Source organism: Dermochelys coriacea, chromosome 13, assembly GCF_009764565.3.
Source record: "Dermochelys coriacea isolate rDerCor1 chromosome 13, rDerCor1.pri.v4, whole genome shotgun sequence".
NCBI lineage: Eukaryota > Metazoa > Chordata > Testudines > Dermochelyidae > Dermochelys > Dermochelys coriacea.
This window is the reverse complement of record NC_050080.1, coordinates 32,712,430-32,736,615: the sequence shown is the minus strand read 5'-3', so window position 1 is coordinate 32,736,615 and position 24,186 is coordinate 32,712,430. Positions and strand designations below refer to the sequence as shown.

General features: G+C 49.6%; 1 pseudogene; it reads right to left on the bottom strand.

Annotated features, from left to right (window-relative positions):
• Positions 1 to 411: 411 nt before the first annotated feature.
• LOC119841940 lies at positions 412 to 23,304 on the bottom strand (annotated as a pseudogene).
• Positions 23,305 to 24,186: the final 882 nt, after the last annotated feature.

Below are 24,186 nucleotides of genomic sequence, written 5' to 3'. Positions count from 1 at the left end.
TTTGATTATAATGTCAGGGTTGTTTCTGAGGTTGTGGATGGCATTGCGTTCTGCACGACTTAGGTTATGAGGCAAGCAATGTTGTTTTTCCACAATTTCTGCCTGTGCACGTCAGCGGAAGCATTCTGTGTATAGGTCCAGACTGTCATTTCGACCCTCAGGAGGAGTCCATGTGGAGTTCTTCTTGTGCTGTTGGTGGGAGGGTATCTGTGTATCAGTGTGCTGTTCAGTGTTATCTTCAAAGTATTCTTCGAGTTGGAGATGGCGAAAGTAGGCTTCCAGATCACCGCAGAACTGTATTATGTTTGTGGGGGTGGTGGGGCAAAAAGAGAGTCCCCGAGATAGGACAGACTCTTCTGCCAGGCTGAGTGTGTAGCTGGATAGATTGACAATATTGCTGGGTGAGTTAGGTGTACCACTGTTGTGGCTCCATGTGGCAGGTAGGATTTTAGACAGCTTATAGTCCTTTTTCCTTTGTAGAGAGGTGAAGTGTGTAATGTAGATCTCCTGTCTTATTTTAGTAAAGTCCGTTTATATGGAAGGTTGGTTATTTATGAGTCTCCAGGTTGGAGAGCTCTTTTTGATGTTTTCCTGTTTGCTGTATAGGATGCTGATCAGGTGGTTCCTCAGTTTCTTTGATAGTGTATGGCATAATCTCTCAATGTGGTCTGTGCAGTATGTAGATAGCAATGGATTTTTCACCTTCAGTCCATTTGGTATGATGTCCATCCGTTTGCATTTGGAAAGGAAGATGATGTCTGTCTGTACTTGTGCAAGTTTCTTCATGAGGTTGATGGATTTCCAGTCCACACGGCTCAATGCAGTGCCTTGCATGGTGTCAAGTATCAAATCGTAGCCATGTGTCTGCACCTCCCAATAGACCAAAAAATCCACTGGCCTTAAGCAGCTCCCCCAACCCCCACCCCCATGCTGCTGCTGGTTTTACTCTGGATAATCTTGTAGATTTTGCGGTCTCTTAATTGGCATCTGGCTTAGTAGGCAAATAGGCACCACTTTGTGAGGCACACAGTATTCAACGGCCAAATGCCAGACAGGGAGCAGTCGATCACACACACACCCCGCCCCCGCCTGAAAGGACTTTGTCTGAGGTGTCACCTCCTGGAGTCCTGCTTTCACTTCAAGGCTTTAAGATGCTAATTTCCAATATGGTTACATTATGCCTTAAATATTACCCAGCCATACATGACACAGTGCTGATGCCCAAGGGGGTACTGCTCTCGGTAAAAGACCTTGCATGCCTTCCTTTTAGTGGATGACTATGCACACAGCTGACCCAGGGGCTCCCTGTAAAACCCTATGCCCCCCTGTGAATGGCTCTTCAGCTTCTCTTCTCTCATTCATGTTCAGAGTAACCAGCAAGCAGGTCACAGGTGCCCCGAAAAGCTGCAGCAATGTGCGGCCGTGCAGGGTTCAGCAACACCCTGAACTGCACTGCAACGCCCCTGCTCCGCCATAGCCATCCTGGGCAACTCTGGGCAAGTCCCTGAGCCCTGGTTCCCCAGCTGGCCAATGGGAATCTTGCCCCTTCCCAACCTGCTGGGGTGTTGAGAGGGTAAAGCCATTGCTGAGTGACGACAGAGCGGGGCCGGCGAGCGGGATAGCTAGACACCCCCCTCCAGAGCGTCCCCTCTCAGGGAAGAAAAGCAAGAGGAATGGGGCAGCATGGTCAGTATATAGCTTTGAAGCGTAATTGGTTCTGCTGCAACCCCGAACAGTCCCTCCCCCTGAGGCAGTGGGGCTGGGTGTGGAGAGCGGCGCACCCGCAGGAGGAAGTGCCCCCTGGCTGGGGGTTGGCGTAGGCAGCAGAGCCCCCTTAGCTAGTTATAAAAGGAGATTTTGCCTTCGGCTGCCAGTTTCTTGATGAGGGCGAGCTCAAAGTCCGCGTTGTGCACGCCGTCCTGCGGAAGGCTCCAGGGTAACGGTTCTCTTCCCAGTAGTGGTGCCAGTTCCCACTGCTGTCCGCACCGTAAACCAAACACTGACACCTGCATGCAAAGCAGGTGAGGTCAGCAAAGCCCCAGGGTTTTGCAGTTGCAAAATAACATGAACCCCTCGCCCCCACCACATAAAATGAAACATTCCCCCCCACACACACACACCATACAGCTGCAGCTCTTGGGGCTCCCATTCTGCCTGGCAGATGGCCAAGCCAAACCTGAGTGGCATTGCAACACTGGGCACCCAAGCACAATGCCTGGGGCAAGACTCCACCCTGCAGGCTAGGAGCTGCCACTGGCGAGTGAGTGCAGGCCAGGCTCAGTCTGCAACCCCCGCGTCTCCCACTCTGAGGGCTGGATCCCACCTACCCAAATGCCCCGGTGAGGGTGGGGGGAGGGACTGAGAGAGAGTTAATTTGTGGTATTTTATTATGTACATGTAATAAAAAGAAATAAACAACATTTTAATGGCTAAAACGAAACAACAAGAAATGCCTCCCAAAATTAAAAAATTATTAAAAAAAAAGGCGCAAAGGTATTAGGTCGCAGTAAAGGGCATGCTGAGCTGCCCTGGGGACCATGCTAAGCTCCCCCGGACCACGTTGAGCCGCCCCGGTGCCATGCTACACTGCTGATAAAAGGTAAGCTCCTCTTCTGGATCAGTAACCGGTTAAAAGACAGGAAACAAAGGATAGGGCTAAATGGTGAGTTTTCAGAATGGAAAGAGGTAAATAGTGGTGTCCCCCAGGGGTCTGCACTGGGAGCTGGGCTGTTCCACATATTCATAAATGATCTGGGAAAAGGGGTAAACAGTGAGGTGGCAAAATTTGTAGACTATACAAAATTACTCAATATCGTTAAGTCCCAAACTGATTGTGAACAGTTAAAAAAGGGACCTCACAACAACTGGGTGACTGGGAAACAAAATGGCAGATGAAATTCAGTGTTGATAATGCAAAGTAATGCACATTGGAAAACATAATCCCAACTCTACATATAAATGATGGGGTCTAAATTAGCTGTTACCACTCGAGAAAGAGATCTTGGGGTCTTGTGGATAGTTTCTCTGAAAACATCTGCTCCAAATGCGGCCGCAGCAAAAAGCAAATAGAATCTTGGGAGATCATTAGGAAAGGGATAGAAAATATCATAATGCCTCTACATGGACCGGGATGGTGTCCCTAGCCTCTGTTTGCCAGAAGCTGGGAATGGGTGACAGGGGATGGATCACTTGAGGATTACCTGTTCTGTTCATTCCCTCTGAGGCACCTGGCATCGGCCCCTGTTGGAAGACAGGATCCTGGGCTAGATGGACCTTTGATCTGACCCAGTATGGCCGCTCTTATGGTCCTACACCCAGGTACCATGTTGAGCTGCCCAGGTACTGCATTGAGCTGCCCAGGTACCATGCTGCAGTTTGCGGCAGAGGCGAGCAGGGCACCAAGGAGGCCTACGAGCAGCCAGCTGCAGCAAGGGTGGTGTGTGAGCTGGCTACCTATGGTCTCAGCATGGAGGCTGAACCTGGCATCTGCTCCAGACTCCTCTGATCATAGCATCTGGACAACATCTGTCTCCAACCTTTCCTGCCTCATCACAGGCCAAGGGCATTGGCCCCACCCACTCGGACACTTACCTGATCACAGGTGTGCAAGGGCAAAAAGCATGCTGTGAAGCCCGTGGATGATACCTCCCATGGTGCTGTGTCCACTTGTCATGGATGTATTTGAGAAAGGCAGGGGTTCAAGATTAGCACCTGAGAGGAGGAGAACAGAACAGGGCCAATGCTATGAGATTCTGTCATCATCCTACCCAATACTAAGAGGCCATGCCCGGAAGGTGCAAACCCAGCCCCAGCTCACCGCTGACACTTCAGTGGGTGTCACTGTCCTGGAAGGGCTAGAGAATATCTCAGTGAGAGCCCATCTTGGGATCGTGTGCACAGGTCTGGGCACTCGCTGATGGGGCAGAGATTAGTACCTAGAAAGCGTGAGTTTAATCCAATAGCGCTCCTGCCCTGATGGGAGCTAGTCTGCTCTGAGACGAATGGCCCATATTGGGTCTTAGCGCACTGTGGGCAGTGCTGACCACCTCGTGTACAGCAGGAGAACACGCACCACAAGGGCAGCCCACTCCTGAGCCTTTTGGGACACTGTAACCAGCTGCTGCCGGAAACGGCCAAGGCCTGGGAATGCTACGCTTGGCTGGCCAGGAGGCTCTGGCAGAGCTCTCATGCCCTTTGCTGTTTCCGAGCAGCATCAGGAGCTTGGAGCTCTGCACTGGCTAGCCAGGAAAGATGGAGTGCTCCTGCAGCCGGTTCTGAGGAACACCCGCTCTGTGAGCCGGATGGGTTTGTTGCCTCAATGACTGAATCCCTGGTGTGTCTCAGGGATCCCAGAGCACAACTGGCCATCAGGCCTTTAACATGCTGGAAGCCACTTGACAAGCACCTGTGCCAAGACTCTAACGTACAGACTTTGTGGCTCCAGCCTCCCATGCAAGCGGGTTCCATGGTTAGTCCTTGGCCACTTGATCAAAGGTTTATGGAAATTCTTAGACACCCCCGCCATTAAGCAGTGTTAGGAAACTGTAAATGTCTGGCGATGTAATGGTAAGGGCCTCCGATAACCGTTCTCCCCACAGACCTGGCCATCCTCTACCCAGACTCGGGAAGCAAATGTCCAGAACATGAGGTGGCTGGTGCTGGCTGTGTCCCCAGCCAGTCCTTACCTTGCTTTTGTCAGCTTTAATGAACTGTTTGACTCTTGTGTACGTGCTACAAAGGAAGAGGAAGCGTGGTCAGTGGAAAGTGGTGTCCTCCGTACCATATGCCTGGCTTCTTCTGGCCTCACCCATGACTTCTACAATCCACCAGGATGAGACTAATGCCTGCGCAGACACTTCTCGGGAGCTGAGTGGCTGCCTCCTCATCGTGCGTCTGCTGGAGCTGCTGTTTCCTTGGCACCATGCACTGACCTCAGCTCAGGAGCCAGGAAGCCTTTCAGCACAATGCTGTTAAGCCACCGATCCAGCCCCTGGGTGCTGTGGCGCGTGTCTGACACCAGTGCTAGAGTCATCAGCCATGAGAATGTGTCCCTTCCCCGAGGTCTTGTACAAATGTTCTCACCCTCTCTAACCAGCTTCAAGTTTGCCCTGTCCTTCGCCACCCTCTGGGTTTAGTGAGCCAAGTCGAACATCATGTCCGGCATGCGCCCCAGCCTGAGGGGGAGGAGCTCCTGAGTCCATCAACCTCCAAGGGAGCCACTGAGTCCCCACAAGGGACGAGGCAGGAGCAATCTAGCTTCCCGAGCAAAGCCCCCATCCTGGGGGAAGGGGCAGCGCCAATGTCCTGGGGACTCTCCATCCCTCATCCTAGGGTGGGGTCATCCTTCTGGTGGGCCTCCTGAGTCCGCTCTCCTTGGACATAGGGGTGAATCAGCTTCCACAAGTCAATGGAGCTTGGGCACCACCTAAGCCCCATCTCGTGTGGAGATTTGTGCTGTGGGCACACTGGAGCCCACTGCCCCATGGGATGAGCCAACACCCCCAGAGCCACCTCAGGCCTCAGACCCCAGAGACTACTTAGCCTTCACCAGGGGCAAATGAGCCTCCTGCCTAGGACACTGCCCTCAGGGGATCCCCCTCCCCCTCGGCAGATCAGGCCCCATGCTCACTAGCGCACTTTCCCTGTGGAGAAGGCACTGGTCACCCATTTTAGGTCCAGTGCTTTAAAGGGAACCAGCACCAGGTGGACACCAGCTGGAGGTCCACAGCACTCTCTGGGTACATAAAGCGGTGCGTTGTCCTTGTGCCGACATCCTCCTCGAACCCAGCAGTCAGCGCCCTGTTCATCCTGGGGGCATGAGGAGAGAGCACAGCTGAGTCTACTGTAACATGCCTGGCCCAGACATGCTGGGCACTCCCTGCCTCCCAGGGGGCCCTTCCTGGCCAGCAGGAGGGAATGGGGCTCGCCCTGGCCAGCTGGGTGGGGGATGGGGATCGGGGCCTAAGTTCCCTCTAAGCTGCATGGCCATGCGACCATGCAAAAGCCTATTAAGCACTGCACAGGTGCTCAAGGCTGCGAGAGGGAAAGGTTCCTCTCCCCCAACCCCGGACCCAACCCAACCCAGCCCAGCCATGGACCTGTTGTGGTCGGGGGAGACATGTCCCTCCCCCAGCCCCAACCCATCCTGGCCTGGACCTGCCTTGGCTGTGGGACAGGTGCCTCTCTCACGGTCCCAACCCAGCCGCGGCCAGAGCTGCTGCGGCGGGAAGAGGCGTGCCTCTCCCCAAGCCCAGGTGCTGCTGCAGGGAGTTCTCTCTCTCCGTCGCAGCCCTGGGGCAGCCTCACCCCCCACCCAACCATCTGCCCCAGCCCTGAGCCCCTCATCCCTGGCCCTATCCCAGAGCTTGCACCCCTAGCCAAAGCCCTCACCCTCCCTGTGCCCCAAACCTCTGCCACAGCCCTGAGCCCCCTCGCACACTCCGAAACCCTCGGCCCCACCCCACCACATGAATTTTGTTATGTGCACCAGTAGGAGGTGCTGTGTCACCATCACCTCCATATTGGTGCACATAAGAAATTCATTCCGCACCTGGGTGGAAAATTAGAGGGAACCCTGAGGGGCCTGCCCTAGCCAGCTGGATGAGAGATGGGGCTCGGGACCCACCCTGGCCAGCTGGGTACGGATGGGTCTTGGGCCCTGCCCTGGCCAACAGGAGGAAATGGGGCTCAGGACCCACCCTGGCCAGCTGGGTGCGGTTGGGGCTCAGGGCCCACCTGGCCAGCTGGGTGGGGGATGGGGCTTGGGGCCCGCCCTGGCCGGCTGGGGGCCGGGGCCCGCCCTGGCCGCTGGTGGGGTGGGGGATGGGGCTTGGGGCTCACTCTGTCTGGCTGGGGGCTCAGGGCCTGCCCTAGCTGGGAGGGAAGGATGGAGTATGGGTATTACAATGGCTGGGAGGATGGGCTGGGGCAAGGGAGCCATCCTGGCCAGCAGGGAATTGGGGGGCTAAGTGGCTCAGAGCTGGAGCTGTCTGTCGTCGTGGCTGGTGCTCAATGGGGCTGCTAGCCCAAGCTGGCTGGTTTTTTAAGTTCAGATGTAGCCCCAGAGCTGTGCCCCGCTCTCCTCCAGCAGCTCCCAGGTGAGCTGGAACATGGCGCTGGAGGGAAGACATGGGAGATGGTGATACAGATTCCAGAGAGTGCCTCCTACACGACCTGGGAACTCCTTCCCGCCCAATGACCCGGTGGCCCAAGGGCCGTTGGGCCCTCAGCAGCCTGGCTGCAGTTGCGGGAGCCTCCTCATGGCTTGTTGGGAGGGAACAGCACCGTGAGGTGCTCCCGGGTTCGTCTACGCCTTTGCTGGGGCTCCACCCCAGGCCTATGGGCGAGATTTACTCTGCTCAACCAGAGCGGCTGCAGGGGGCTGGGCCCATTAGAGGGGCGGCAGAAGAACAGGGGGTGAGCCGGCTCTGTCCCACTTACCTCAGAATCCAGTGGTGGGAGTCGATCTCTTGCCCGTGGTGGGAGCCCCTCAGGCGCCCCGAGTTCCCCACCACCGCACACATCCTACAGCGGGAGATGGGCTGAGCATCCATGGTTGGGGATGGGAGAATGTCAAACATTTGCTGGATTATTCCCTGGAGCTGGGCACTGCTCTGTGAGCCCTGCAGCTTCTAAAGGAACAAGAACAAAGCTATGGCATGTCCGTGGTGCCGCCGAGCCCAATGCCCGGCAGGTTGGCAGGGCCTGTGGGCTGGGCTAGGGCAGGCAATGCCTTCTCTGCAAGGGCCAGAAAGGCTGTGAGCCCAACCCAGCTGTGCTCAGGGGGCACACAGCATGCCCCAGCTCCTGTCTCTTTTGCAGTGGAATGGCTCTTCTACACCCTCTTTTTGCAGTGGAATGGCTGGGGCAGTCCTCCCCACCCTACCTGCGCAATTTTGCGCAGGGCTTGCCCCAAGCTCCTTGCCAGCGGAGCTCTGCTGGCCACATGAGTGCATCTCCACTAGGTGTGTTGGTGGAATGAAGTTGGGAATTTTTTAATAATATGTATGACTCTGGTGCTTGCCTCAGTTTCCCTGACACATTGCATGGCTACCCAGTAGTGTACAAGGATTAAGTTTGCTCTCAGGGCAGACTAAGGGACACAGGTGCCGACTTTCCAAAGTGCTCGACTCCCGGGTCTGCCCTGGCCCTGCCCCCACTTTACTCCTTCCCCCAAGGCCCCACCCCTGCCCCACCTCATTTCACCCACACTCCACCCCCACCCTACCTCTTCCTGCCCAGTTCCACCGCCTCCCCCTAACTTGCCACATTCTCGCTCCTCCCCCTTTCAGCCTCCCTGAGAAACAGCTGATCATGGTGGGTGGGAGGCACGAGGAGGGAGGGGGAGGTGCTGGGGCATGGGGAGGATCTGATAAGGGGGCTGCCAGTGCATGCTCAGCACCCACCCACCATTTTCCCCCGTGGATGCTCTAGCTCCAGAGCACCTCCAGAGTCGGTGCCTATGGTCTGTGTGCCACCATCCCTGTCTGGGTGGACTGAAGAGTCATTGAGGAACTGGTTGAAATTCACCCCAGGGGCCAGAAATTCAACAACGGGGCCAGAAAAACAATGCAAGCTCCAGTGCCTCATGGATTTCGCTGCCTCTCGGCAGGAAAGTCGGGCTGGGAAGCCCAGTTTAAGCACACAAGACTGGAAGGGGGGCCGGGGGGCTCTGGAGGAAGCTGGGAATTCTCTCACCTGGGAACTGACACAGAAGGTGAAATTGAGAGAGAGACAGAGCCTGAAATAGGGTTCACTACGCATGGCTGGGGCTCTGGGCTGAGCAAACTGGACTCTGCTAAGCTTCACTTCTCTGTGCTAACCTAAGACTTCCCACGCTAATATGCCAGGGGACTAATAAACCCAACGGGTTTGAAACACTGTTGAGTGTCCCTCTAATACTGTGTGAGGTGCACTTAATCCCTGCAGAGCAGACAAGTCTCTCCCAGGAGTCCCTCTCAGTTGGACTCGCTGAACAGAGCTCACAGAGGTTCAATCTTAGGAGGCAGTGAGGCCAGGTGTCCTACCCTGAGGGAAGAGTGAGAACCCCTGGGGGTCTGGCACATCAAGGGGTTCCTCCAAGAGACTGCTCCAAACCTGGGGGTGTAGCACTGATCTTGTGGCGCCATGAGGTAGCTAACACACAGTCCCATCCTGATGCAGAGCAGGCCAGCGGAGCTAACAGGCCAAGTTAATGCCGATGGGTTCCCTCGACTGTGACCTTCTGGGAACGCTCCAAACAGCCTGGCCTTCCCTTGGGTGACTCTGTGTGAGCTAGCTCAGCTCATGGGCCCCTTGCTGCTCCCTGCAGCTCCCACTCTCTGTGCGTGCACTGGGCCCCCAAAATTGCTCCTGGCTGAGCTAAGCACAGCTGTACAGGGAGCTGCACGCAGTGGACAGATGCAACCAGCAGGGACTTGGGAGGGGCCAGCTGAGCAGTTTGTGCTGCAAACCGGCTGGTAGGTGTGCTGGTGGCTGCCCTTTTCTACCCCAACCTCCTCCTCCCAGAGGGATCCATGTGTGGTGACAGGAACACAGAACAGGATCTCTGCATGGGCAGCTGCTTGAGGAATGTGAAAGCCCCTGGCCCTGGCCCTACGCCCCCCAACCAGGGAGCATGGCAGCAGAGGCAGGCACCCACCCCTATGAGTCTCTGCTGGCCTTGTCAGCTGCTACAGCCTGTCTCCTGGGACCAGTCCTGCAAAGGAGCCAGCCCTTGGCGCTCAGAGCATCCCTTTGTTGGCTACTCACCCGTGCCATGATGCCATGCCCCAGTTCCTCTGCTTGCCCTTGCCACAATGCTCTGAGGAGCCCAAGGATGGGCTCTGCTGCCAACAGTTACTGTAGGAGGTGCCTGTATTGGTTTAATTGCTGTGACTCTGTAACTCACCAGCCACCACGACAGAACGTCTGGGACGATCTTGGAGGTGTGCACCGTCAGCAGGGGATTTATCGCTGAGTCATACCGTTCGTAACCAGGCTGAGCTGCTGAGCTCCACATACAGCTGGCACAGCCACAGGACTTGGCCTCTGAGACAGACACAGGCCCTAGTATGTTTCCAAGGCTCCAGGAAGAGGCCGAATGCCCCAGGTACAAGGACTGATAAACCTGCCACAGGACAGGCACCATGCACAGGGCTGTAGCAGCCCACAACTTCTTCTGGTGCAGCATCTTTCACTCCACCAGCTCCTCCCTGCAGAACTTCAGTGGGTCTGTTCCATGGGAAGGGGTGTTCAGGGTCACTGCCTGTGGGCATCTGGGCCCAGTCGTAGTTTTCCTGTGTTAAGCCAGCCTGGCACCAGTCCCCCACAGCTCTGTGCAGCGGGTCACTTCTTCCAGGCTTTGGCTCTCTCTGTCCCAGCCTGAAACAGACCAGATAATAAGTATCAGTACAGACTACAGTGCCAAGGGAGAGTCTTACTGTGACTTGCCGTCACTCAGGACAGTCTGACAACACTGACTAGGCTGAGGACAGGAGGAGGTGCTACCTGTATGGTAGAATTAAAGGGCTCACTGCATGGGCTGCAGTGGAGTCACACTGGAGCTGGACTGGGTGGGAGGGTCACACCACAACTGGCACTGATTCTGTGCCAAGGTAGTGCAGAACTGAGGCTGCAGTTTTCAAACTTTGGAACCAAAAGTTGCGCACCTACATCCAGATGAAATCTTCCAGCGCTGTGGGCAAGCGAGGTGGAAGCAGAGTCCACCCTGTTCCCTACAGTTCCTGTGAGAGACTTATAAACCCTCCTGTTCATCTATGTTGTAGCCACATCTGCGGGTAGGTCATCACTATGGAACCTAGATGAGCTACGGGGCAGAGTTAAAGTGGTTTGAATGTTCTGGCTTTCTTGTGTTTCTTTCTGTAATTAAATGCTCCAATATGTTTTTCTAAGTAATGTAAATGTATTAGTAATTTATTATTATGGTATTTTTTTTCTGAGAATATGAACCCCTCTGTCATGAATGGGGGGAAGGGTAGAAACCTTTATGTATGCAGTAGCATAAACTCCCTCCTTGGCAGCTGTACTGGCTTGCCTTACCTCTAAGGGGTTAAGCAGTTCAAATAACCTAGTTGGCACCTGACCAGAAGGACCAATGAGGAAAGAAGACACTTTCAAATCTGGGGGTAGGGGGAAGGATTTGTTTGTGGTTCTCTTTTGTGGTTCCCTGTCTGGATGGAGGAAGAAGACAAGCAGGTACAATATCTCCCAAAAATATACCTGGAATAATCCATCTAAAACCACAGAAATTGTAAGAAGGGCAAGGAAATATGTTAGGTTATCTTTTGTTTTGACTTGTGAATTTTTCTATGCTACAGAGGTAGTTTTTTTCCTGTTTTTGTAACTGTGAAGCTGAGCCCAGAGGGGAATCCTCTGTGTTTAAAATCTTTTTATTACCCTTTTACCTTCCATCCTGATTTTTCAGGTGTGATTCTTTTACTTTTTTTCTTTATAAATAAAGTTCTTTTTGTTAAGAACCTGATTGATTTCAGTGTCCTGAAGACAAAGGGTCTGGTCTGTGCTCACATTGCTAAGGCAACTGGTTGGTATATTATTCTCAAGCCTCCCCAGGAAAGGGGGTGAAGGAGCTTGGGTGGATATTTTGCAGGGGGATAGGGATTCCAGGTGACCCTTCCCTGAATTTTTGTGTAAATCACTTGGTGGTGGCAGCAATGCCGTCCGAGGACAAGGAAAGGAATTTGTGCCTTGGGGAAGTTTTAACCTAAGCTGGTAGAATATAAGATTAGGGGGTCTTTCATGTGGGTGCCTACATCTGTACCCCAGAGTTCAGAGTAGGGGGGGAACCCTGACAGTCTCAAAACTACATTTAATGCAGAGTCCAAGCAGAGAATTTAAACACACATAAGTCAAGAAATTCAAACATTATGGTTCCTCCCAGAAGCATTAACAGCCCCATTTTCCAGATATGATATATCCAACAAGTGCAATGTGAGGGCATCAGCCTTGCTGGGGGAACCTCACCCCTTTGTTTAAATTCTCAGCCTTTGTGTTCCAGTGACATAGGCTTCCCATGCAATTTCCTTTGAAAAACAACGTTGGTCCTTGCTCAGCTCTGGCTAAGGGAGGTGCAAAGACAATCCCCTCCACTGCCCCAGGAGGCAGTGGGCCAGGAACAAATAAACCATGTGCACTGCCAGCCCACATTTTCCCCTGGCATTGGCACATGCACAGGGGGACCCTCACGCCACCATTCCCAACAGAGAAGAGTTCCGTGTGTCATGTGACAAACCCAGAGCTTCAAAGCTTTGCAGTTTCAGGAACGCTCGGCTATGCCAAAGGACTCCAGCCCCCAGTGAGGATCCAGAACCAGGGCGCAGCCATTATTTTAAATTATTTGGGGGCCAAACCCTCTCCAGCAGATAAGATCAGAAAAGAAGGATTTCCCACCCATTGTGCCCTGAATCATAGAAGCTAAAAGTCTTTTGCATTAAGTCCCCAAACAATAATCCCCCTTTGAGCTGAGCCCCAGAACGGGAAGGATCCTCCCAAAAGGAAAGGGCAGGCCTCATCTTGCCAGGGGCAGTGTGATGCTGTATGGTTGAATAGTAACATTATATCAGTGATATTACCACTGTTAGACAATTGCAACAAATCATATACAAAGCATGTCATGTGAGGTGTCAATGGAAAAGTTAAGCATTCACATCTCTCTTCTTTTCTTTTCTTATTAAACCTTTAGTTTTTAGTTACAAAAGGATTGGCATCAGCGTGATTATTATGTAAGATCTGAGTTATATATTGACCTGGCTAAGTGGCTGACCCCTTGGGATTAGAAGGACCCTATATTTGATTAAATTGGTTTTCAGTAACCACTCATCATACAGTCCAGGGTCTGGGTGGTGAGCCAAGGGCTGGAATGCCTAAGGAATGTGCATTTTTGACTTTTTGTTAATCAGTGTGGTGAGACAGATGTTCACTTTTGTTATTGGCTTAGTATAATCTAATGATAGGCTAACCAGTAGTTTGGGATGAATCTGCTCTATTTTTCAGTGATCTATCTGGAATCTGGTATTCTCAGCTCAACTGAGGCACCTTAACAGCTTGACCCCCACTTGAGTTCAGCAGGAGTTAGGCACATGTAGCACCTTGTAGTATTGGGCCATCCCCACTGAAGTGCTCCAGGCATGGTGCCAGGCAACTGCTGTCACCCTGAGGCTCACAAGAAACCCCTGGAAGAGTTTGAAGAGGATGAGGACCTCTGGGTCCAGATCCAAGGCTGCAGCCCTGTTATTCATAGAGTATTAGAGAGTACCCTGCAAGGCATTGGGCTTTCCACCAAAAATAACCCAGCTGCTGAAGCAGCAAGCCTATTCATGTGAGCAAGTGGGCAGATTGGTATTCAAGACCCCAGGAAAAATGAAGAAATCCCCCAGATGGTGCTGCCCCAGAGCAACCGAGATGCTGCTCCAAGTCTACCCTGTTGTTGTGGGCCACTCTGGGTCCCAAAAGACAGAGCTGAATGTCCACAGGAGGTTGTACCTGGTTGTACCTGGTGGGTCTGGGTCTGTGGTTGTTCTCCTGGGGAGAGGCGGACAGAGTAGAGCTATGCTGTAAGAAGTTTTGGGCTAGGTATGAAAAATCCTCAGTATCATACCTAGAAACTACTCATTTGAAACCCCAGGTATATAAGTAGATCAGGAAATGTCTAGGAAGACGTGATTAGGTTTCTCTTTTTATTTCTTTATGGCATGTGGATTCCTCTGTGCTTACCTCAGGTGCTTTTGTTTTGCTTGTAACCTTTAGGCTGGACCTCAAGAAAAGTTATTCTTAATGCTTAATTGTTTTTTTTTTAAATCTAGCGAAAGACTAAATTCCCAGATGTATTTTCTTTCATTTGTTTATTAATAAAATTTACCCTTTTTAAGAATAGAATTGGATTTTTGTGTCTTAAGAGGTTTGTGCACATGTTTAATTAGCTGGTGGCAACAGCTAATTTCCTTTTTTCTTTTTCTTTTTCTTAGCTCGTGTGTGTGTGTGTGTGTGTGTGTGTGTGTGTGTGTGTGTGGGGCTTGAGGGTACCCCTCAGGAAGGAATTAAAAAATGCGCCTTCCTAGATTCTTAAAGGGGTTCTGCACTTGAGTGGTGGCAGCATCTACCCATCCAAGGTCAGAGAAAAGCTGTAACCTTGGGAGTTTAATACAAGCCTGGAGTGGCCAGTGTTAATTTTTAGGATCCTTGCAGGCCCCCATCTTCTGCACTCGAAGTACCTGAGTGGGGAATTAGCCTTGACAGAGGCAATTAAATTTCCAGGCACATGGATCCCCAGTGCAGAATTCCGGGGGGTTCCATAGTAGTTAAGGCCAGAAGCAACCTCCTGTATAATGCAGGTCACTAAATATCACCCACTACAGAAAGAGTGTGGACAAATTGGAGAGTCCAGTGGAGGACAATGAAAATGATTAGGGGGCTGGGGCCCATGATTTACAGGGAAAGAGGTTGAGGGAACTGGGATTATTTAGTCGGCAGAAGAAAAGAGTGAGAGGGGATTTGATAGCAGCTTTCAACTACCAGAAGGGGGTGTTCCAAAGAGGATGGAGCTAGGCTGTTCTCAATGGTGGCAGATGACAGAACAAGGAGCAATGGTCTCAAATTGCAATAGGATAGATGTAGGTTGGATATTAGGAAAAACTATGTCACTAGGAGGGTGGTGAAGCACTGGAATGGGTTACTTAGGGAGGTGGTGAAATCTCCATTCTTAGAGGTTTTTAAGGCCCGGCTTGACAAAGCCCTGGCTGGGGTGATTTAGTTGGTGTTGGTCCTGCTTTGAGCAGGTGGTTGGACTAGATTCATAGATACTAAGATCAGAAGGGACCCTTCTGATCATCTAGTCCGACCTCCTGCACAGCGCAGGCCACAGAATCTCACCCACCCACTCCTATGAAAAACCTCACCTATGTCTGACCTATTGAAGTCCTCAAATCGTGGTTTAAAGATTTCAAGGAGCAGAGAAGCCTCCCTCAAGTGACCCGGGCCCCATGCTACAGAGGAAGGCAAAAAACCTCCAGGGCCTCTCCAATCTGCCCTGGAGGAAAATTCCTTCCCGACCCCAAATATGGCGATCAGCTAAACCCTGAGCATATGGGCAAGATTCACCAGCCAGATACTACAGAAAATTCTTTCCTGGGTAACTCAGATCTCATCCATCTAATATCCCATCTCAGGGGATTAGTCCTATTTACCCTGAATATTAAAGATCAATTACTTACCAAAATCCCATTATCCCATCATACCATCTCCTCCATAAGCTTATCGAGTAGAATCTTAAAACCAGATAGATCTTTTGCCCCCACTGCTTCCCTTGGAAGGCTATTCCAAAACTTCACTCCTCTGATGGTTAGAAACCTTCGTCTAATTTCAAGTCTAAACTTCCTGGTGGCCAGTTTATACCCATTTGTTCTTGTGTCCACATTGGTGCTGAGCTGAAATAATTCCTCTCCCTCTCCTGTTTATCCCTCTGATATATTTATAGAGAGCAATCATATCTCCCCTCAACCTTCTTTTAGTTAGGCTAAACAAGCCAAGCTCCTTAAGTCTCCTTTCATAAGACAAGTTTTCCATTCCTCGGATCATCCTAGTAGCCCTTCTCTGTACTTGCTCCAGTTTGAATTCATCTTTTTTAAACATGGGAGACCAGAACTTCAGACAACTGCAGGGGCACAGGAGCTAGCAAACATAGCTGTAAACAGGGGAGTTTGAAAGGGGAGTTTGTATTGTGGTGCTTGTTTGGGATTTCCTTTCGCTGGAGGGGGTGTGGTCTTTTTGGTGTGACTTGTGTTTCCCAGATTAACAGGATTTAGGTGGGAAGGCGATGACAGATACGGAGGCAGCTGTGGGAGTGACTCCTGTAGTGAAAGACACATTGAGGATGACTGGATGTGGAAGCTGTGGTATGTACATGATCCAGGAGGGGGGGACCTGGTAAGAGTTTTTTCTGCATGAAATGCCGTCTGATAGAGCTCATGGAGGAAAAGATCCGAGGTTTGGAGATGCAGGTGGAAAGTCTCATTGAGTTTAGGAGGGGTTGAGCAGATGAGAGCAAAGGAGTTCTGAGAGCAGATCACAGAGGAGCAGCAAATATGAGTATCTGAAGGAAAAGCTCAGACTCACAGATGGAAGCAGGGCTGGGGAATTTTGAGGGGAGACTGGGTGAGGAAAGTGGTCAGTGGAAGCATGTGACTAAAAGAACCAGGCAGAGGAAAAGATGGGCTAGTGAGGAGAAATAGAGCTTAGGAACAGGTTTGCAGAGTTGGAAAAGGAAGAAGGGGCTCAGCAGGTACTTGTTGAAGGTGGAAGGGTAAGGAAGAAAGAGGAGAGGCTAGCCCTATAAGAAAAGCAGAAGAGTCAAGGGAGACTACACCAAATATGAGCCCCAGGAGGAGACAGGATGGGTTGAAGAGGATTATAAGGGAAAATAGGAATGGAAAGACCTTGCAGCCAGAGGGAACAGGGGAGAGACTGGAGAATAGCACTGTCACCAGGAAAAGGCAGGTCTATGTGATAGGGGAGTCTTTATTGAGAAGAATAGACAGGCCTGTAACTAGAGCTGATCCAGAGAATAGAAGGGTGTGCTGTCTTCCGGGTGCTAAGATACGGGATGTAGACCTGAGGTTGAAAGGATCCTAAAGGGAGCGGGAAAGAATCCCCTAATTATCCTTCATGTGGGAACAAATGATACGGCTAGATTCTCGCTGGAAAGTATTAAGGGAGACTATGCTAGGCTGGGGAAGATGCTTAAGGAAATTGAGGCTCAGGTGATCTTTAGTGGATCCTTCCTGTTCCTAGAGAAGGGCAACAAAGGTGTGACAAGATTATGACTGTCAACAGATGGCTTAGGCAGTGGTGCTATAAGGAGGGCTTTGGGATGTTTGGCCACTGGGAGGCATTCACAGACAGAGGACAGTTCTCTCGGGATGGACTTCATCTGAGTAAGGAAGGAAATAGACTTCTAGGATCAAGGCTCGCACAACTGATAAATTTCAGAGTAGCAGCCGTGTTAGTCTGTATTCGCAAAAAGAAAAGGAGTACTTGTGGCACCTTAGAGACTAACAAATTTATTAGAGCATAAGCTTTCGTGAGCTACAGTTCACTTCATCGGATGCATTTGGTGGAAAAAACAGAGGAGAGATTTATATACACACCACACAGAGAACATGAAACAATGGGTTTATCATACACACTGTAAGGAGAGTGATCACTTAAGATAAGCCATCACCAGCAGCAGGGGGGGAAAGGAGGAAAACCTTTCATGGTGACAAGCAAGGTAGGCTAATTCCAGCAGTTAACAAGAATATCAGAGGAACGGTGGGGGCTTATATGCTCTAATAAATTTGTTAGTCTCTAAGGTGCCACAACTGATAAAGAGAGCTTTAAACTAGGAATTAGGGGGAGATGGTTGGGAGATGTCCAGGTAATCTCCACGCCAGATTTTAGCATTGAGAGGAAAGAAGACGAAGTAAGAAAGGATACAGCCGTGGGTAGGAGAATGTATATAAGGAGCGAGGGCGGTGTGGATACTAGTCTAATAGGTTATACTGGCTGTAGAACGACTGTGCCTAATAGGGTACAAAATGTGAGCGAGGCCAAACAGCAAAAATTAAGATGTTTGTACACCAATGCGAGGAGCCTAGGTAACAAAATGGAGGAACTAGAGCTACTGGTGCAGGAAGTGAAACCAGATATAATAGGGATAACAGAAACATGGTGGAATAGTAGTCATGACTGGACTACAGGTATTGAAGGGTATGTGCTGTTTAGGAAAGACAGAAACAAAGGTAAAGGGGGTGGAGTAGCATTGTATATCAATGATGAGGTAGAATGTAAAGAAATAAGAAGCGATGCAATGGATAAGACTGAGTCCGTGTGGGCAAAAATTACATTGGGGAAGATAACTAGTAAAGCCTCTCCTACGATAGTGCTTGGGGTGTGCTATAGACCTCTGGGATCTAATTTGGATATGGATAGAGCCCTTTTTAATGTTTTTAAAAAGTAAATACTAATGGAAACTGCGTGATCATGGGAGACTTTAACTTCCCAGATATAGACTGGAGGACCAGTGCTAGTATAATAATAGGGCTCAGATTTTCCTAGATGCGATAGCTGATGGATTCCTTCATCAAGTAGTTGCTGAACCGACTAGAGGGGATGCCATTTTAGATTTAATTTTGGTGAGTAGCGAGGACCTCATAGAAGAAATGGTTGTAGGGGACAATCTTGGCTCAAGTGATCATGAGCTAATTCAGTTCAAACTGAACAGAAGGATTAACAAAAATAAATCTGCAACTAGAGTTTTTGATTTCAAAAGGGCTGACTTTCAAAAATTAAGGAAATTAGTTAGGGAAGTGGATTGGACTGAAGAACTTATGGATCTAAAGGTAGAGGAGGCCTGGATTACTTTAAATCAAAGCTGCAGAACTATCGGAAGCTGTATCCCAAAAGGGGAAAATTCATAGGCAGAGTTTTAGACCAAGCTGGATGAGCAGCATCTTAGAGAGGTGATTAAGACGAAGCAGAAAGCATACAGGGAATGGAAGATGGAGAGATCAGCAAGGAAAGCTACCTAATTGAGGTCAGAACATGTAGGAATAAGTGAGACAGGCTAAAAGTCGAGTAGAGTTAGACCTTGCAAAGGGAATTAAACCAATAGTAAAAGGTTTTAGCCATATAAATAAGAAGAACTAAGAAAGAAGAAGTGGGGCCGCTAAACACTGAGGATGGAGTGGAGGTTAAAGATAATCTAGGCATGGCCCAATATCTAAACAAATACTTTGCCTCAGTCTTTAATAAGGCTAAAGAGGATCTTGGGGATAATGGTAGCATGACAAATGGGAATGAGGATATGGAGGTAGATATTACCATATCTGAGGTAGAAGCGAAACTGAAACAGCTTAATGGGACTAAATTGGGGGGCCCAGATAATCTTCATCCAAGAATATTAAAGGAATTGGCACCTGAAATTGCAAGCCCATTAGCAAGAATTTTTAATGAATCTGTAAACTCAGGAGTAGTACCGAATGATTGGAGAATTGCTAATATAGTTCCTATTTTTAAGAAAGGAAAATAAAGTGATCCGGGTAACTACAGGCCAGTTAGTTTGACATCTGTAGTATGTAAGGTCCTGGAAAAAATTTTTGAAGGAGAAAGTAGTTAAGGACATTGAAGTCAATGGTAAATGGGGACAAATACAACATGCTTTACAAAGGTAGATCGTGCCAAACCAACCTAATCTCCTTTTTTGAAAAAGTAACAGATTTTTTAGATAAAGGAATGCAGTGGATCTAATTTACCTAGATTTCAGTAAAGGCATTTGATACTGTGCCACATGGGGAATTATTAGTTAATTGGAGAAGATGGGATCAATATGAACATCAAAAGGTGGATAAGGAATTGGTTAAAGGGGAGACTGCAACGGGTCCTACTGAAAGGCGAACTGTCAGGTTGGAGGGAGGTTACCAGTGGAGTTCCTCAAGGATCAGTTTTGGGACCATCTTATTTAATCTTTTTATTACTGACCTTGGCACAAAAGGGAGTGTGCTAATAAAGTTTGCAGAGATACAAAGCTGGGAGGTATTGGCAATTCAGAGAAGGATCGGGATATTATACAGGCGGATCTGGATGACCTTGTAAACTGGAGTAATAGTAATAGGATGAAATTTAATAGTGAGAAGTGTAAGGTTATGCACTTAGGGATTAATAACAAGAATTTTAGTTATAAGTTGGGGATGCATCAATTAGAAGTAATGGAAGAGGAGAAGGGCCTTGGAGTATTGGTTGATCATAGGATGACTATGAGCTGCCAGTGTGATATGGCTGTGAAAAAAGCTAATGAGGTTTTGGGATGCATCAGGAGAGGCATTTCCAGTAGGGATAAGGAGGTATTAGTACCGTTATACAAGGCACTGGTGAGACCTCACCTAGAATATTGTGTGCAGTTCTGGTCTCCCATGTTTAAAAAGGATGAATTCAAACTGGAGCAAGTACAGAGAAGGGCTACTAGGATGATCCGAGGAATGGAAAACTTGTCTTATGAAAGGACAGACTTAAGGAGCTTGGCTTGTTTAGCCTAACTAAAAGAAGGTTGAGGGGAGATATGATTGCTCTCTATAAATAATCAGAGGGATAAATACAGGAGAGGGAGAGGAATTATTTCAGCTCAGCACCAATGTGGACACGAACAAATGGGTATAAACTGGCCACCAGGAAGTTTAGACTTGAAATCAGACGAAGGTTTTTAACCATCAGAGGAGTGAAGTTTTGGAATAGCCTTCCAAGGGAAGCAGTGGGGGCAAAAGATCTATCTGGTTTTAAGATTCTACTCGATAAGTTTATGGAGGAGATGGTATGATGGGATAATGGGATTTTGGTAAGTAATTGATCTTTAAATATTCAGGGTAAATAGGACTAATCCCCTGAGATGGGATATTAGATGGATGGATCTGAGTTACCCAGGAAAGAATTTTCTGTAGTATCTGGCTGGTGAATCTTGCCCATATGCTCAGGTTTAGCTGATTGCCATATTTGGGGTCGGGAAGGAATTTTCCTCCAGGGCAAATTGGAGAGGCACTGGAGGTTTTTTGCCTTCCCCTGTAGCATGGGGCCCGGGTCACTTGAGGGAGGCTTCTCTGCTCCTTGAAGTCTTTAAACCACGATTTGAGGACTTCAATAGGTCAGACATAGGTGAGGTTTTTCATAGGAGTGGGTGGGTGAGATTCTGTGGCCTGCGCTGTGCAGGAGGTCGGACTAGATGATCAGAATGGTCCATTCTGACCTTAGTATCTATGAATCTATGCACACAGTATTCTAGGTGAGGTCTCACCAGTGCCTTGTATAACGGTACTAATACCTCCTTATCCCTACTGGAAATGCCTCTCCTGATGCATGCCAAAACCTCATTAGCTTTTTTCACAGCCATATCACACTGGCAGCTCATCATCCTATGATCAACCAATACTCCAAGGTCCTTCTCCTCTTCCATACTTCTAATGATGCGTCCCCAATTTATAACTAAAATTCTTGTTATTAATCCCTAAGTGCATAACCTTACACTTCTCACTATTAAATTTCATCCTATTACTATTACTCCAGTTTACAAGGTCATCCAGATCCGCCTGTATAATATCCCGATCCTTCTCTGAATGCCAATACCTCCCAGCTTTGTATCATCTGCAAACTTTATTAGCACACTCCCACTTTTTGTGCCAAGGTCAGTAATAAAAAGATTAAATAAGATTGGTCCCAAACTGATCCTTGAGGAACTCCACTGGTAACCTCCCTCCAACCTGACAGTTCGCCTTTCAGTAGGACCCGTTGCAGCTCCCCTTTAACCAATTCCTTATCCACTTTTGATGTTCATATTGATCCCCATCTTCTCCAATTTAACTAATAATTCCCCATGTGGCACAGTATCAAATGCCTTACTGAAATCTAGGTAAATTAGATCCACTGCATTTCCTTTATCTAAAAATCTGTTACTTTTTCAAAAAAGGAGATTAGGTTGGTTTGGCACGATCTACCTTTTGTAAAAGCATGTTGTATTTTGTCCCATTTACCATTGACTTCAATGTCCTTAACTACTTTCTCCTTCAAAAATTTTTTCCAGGACCTTACATACTACAGATGTCAAACTAACTGGCCTGTAGTTACCCGGATCACTTATTTTCCTTTCTTAAAAATAAACTATATTAGCAATTCTCCAATCATTTGGTACTACTCCTGAGTTTACAGATTCATTAAAAATTCTTGCTAATGGGCTTGCAATTTCAGGTGCCAATTCCTTTAATATTCTTGGATGAAGATTATCTGGGCCCCCCAATTTAGTCCCATTAAGCTGTTTCAGTTTCGCTTCTACCTCAGATATGTATATCTACCTCCATATCCTCATTCCCTTTGTCATGCTACCATTATCCCCAAGATCCTCTTTAGCCTTATTAAAGACTGAGGCAAAGTATTTGTTTAGATATTGGACCATGCCTAGATTATCTTTAACCTCCACTCCATCCTCAGTGTTTAGCGGCCCCACTTCTTCTTTCTTAGTTTTCTTCTTATTTATATGGCTATAAAACCTTTTACTATTGGTTTTAATTCCCTTTGCAAGGTCTAACTCTACTCGACTTTTAGCCTGTCTCACTTTATTCCTACATGTTCTGACCTCAATTAGGTAGCTTTCCTTGCTGATCTCTCCCATCTTCCATTCCCTGTATGCTTTCTGCTTCTTCTTAATCACCTCTCTAAGATGCTTGCTCATCCAGCTTGGTCTAAAACTCCTGCCTATGAATTTTTTCCCCTTTCTTGGGATACAGGCTTCCGATAGCTTCTGCAGCTTTGATTTAAAGTAATCCCAGGCCTCCTCTACCTTTAGATCCATAAGTTCTTCAGTCCAATCCACTTCCCTAACTAATTTCCTTAATTTTTGAAAGTCAGCCCTTTTGAAATCAAAAACTCTAGTTGCAGATTTATTTTTGTTAATCCTTCTGTTCAGTTTGAACTGAATTAGCTCATGATCGCTTGAGCCAAGATTATCCCCTAGATGACCTCCTGAGGTCTCTTCCAACCCTAATCTTCTATGGTTCTATGATCCTGGTACCCCTGGTTTGAGCCCAAGACTTGAACTAGACCAAAGCATTTCAGTCCTCAGGAGACTAAGCTGTTGTGTGCAAAAGGCAGAGAATGGGAGCAGATGAGGGGGCAAGGCCTTGTTCCTAGGGGACTCTAGACTTTAAAGGCCTCACCCCCCCCATCTGCCCAGTGCAATGGGAACTGACCCTTCCCCGCTGCACTTGGCCACGCCATGGGCCTGGGTGAAGCCCAAGCAAACTCTGCGCCTTTCCTCAGAGGAGCAATCAGTGGAGAGCCAATATGGGGTGGCCGCCTCCACTAGAACTGCAGCCCTGGTGGCTGGTTTAAAACAACAAAGAGACAACCCAGGCTGGAGGTGCTGCATCCAGGAACCTGCTCCCCACCTGAGTGAGTAGGACAGTCTCCCTGCCCCTCCCTGCAGCCTGCCAAGATGCTGGGCATGCAGGTAGAGCCCATGTGTTGGCACATGTCCCTGTGGCCTGCATTACAAAGACACTGCTGTGCTAGAGCAGAATGTAGGCCCCGCTCTTGCACTGCTGCACACTCACCTGGGCGGCACTGAGACGTGAAGATGACAAGTGAGCGTCCCAGCCTCAGAGGCTGGGGGCTTCAGCATGAGCCTTGCAGCCCCCAACTCTCCCTGCTCGCTCACTGCGCTGGGCAGGCCACACACTTCCGTTTTCTGAACAGGAACTAGCTGTACAGAGCACAGGGGAAATCTGCAGCCCACAAGCATGACAACAACTGGAACGGTCTGAGGAGCATGCGCATTGAGGGCTGACCGACAGCACTCCAGGGCCACCAGAGCAGGGCTCAGGAGAGCTTGTGCTGGGCTGGGTGACTCACAGGAGAGCTGGGGGACTTGGGGAGCCATTACTGCGGGTGCTTTCCTAGCTACCCCTCAGCGTGGATTCTGGGACTGCCACACAGCTCCCCTGGAGCAATCCTGCACGAGCCTGGCCTTCCCTGGCACCCTCAGGGAGGGAGAATCCAGAAGACCTTGCAAAGCCACATGGAACTCAGCCCCTTGGCTGCATGTACCCATGCAGCAGGGCTCCCCAGACTGCCCCACAGGGCCCTCTGTGCCAGGGGGCAGGCACAAACCTGCTGCCCCTGCCAAGGGATCTTGTGGCTGATGCCCGTCCCCACTGATGATCCAGACCCGATAGGATCCCAGAGAGCAGCACATGCCAGGGAGGTACTATCCCCTTCCCCCAACCCTCTGCAGGAGTGCCAGGGTGGTGGCCCCCCACAGCACAGTGTCCAGGCCAGCATATGCCTCCTAGGGCACTGCAGGCCTCAGTCCCACAGGGATAAAGGTCAGTATGTTCAAAATCTAATGGCTGGGTGTCACGGAGTCCCTGGGCGATGCTCTGGAACGGCTCCCTACAAAGCCAGGCAGGACTCTGGGGAAGTCTCCTCTCTGTGAGCAGCCTGTCTGAGGGACACACAGCTCACCCGGCTTCCCCCTTCCTGGGTCTGACCTCAGAGCATCCAGCATCCTCTGCCCCTCCGTGCACTTCCTGCAGCAAGTCCGCCCAGGTGGGGTCCTGGGGAAGCCAGAGGGTCCTGCACCCCAACTTCACAGTCAGA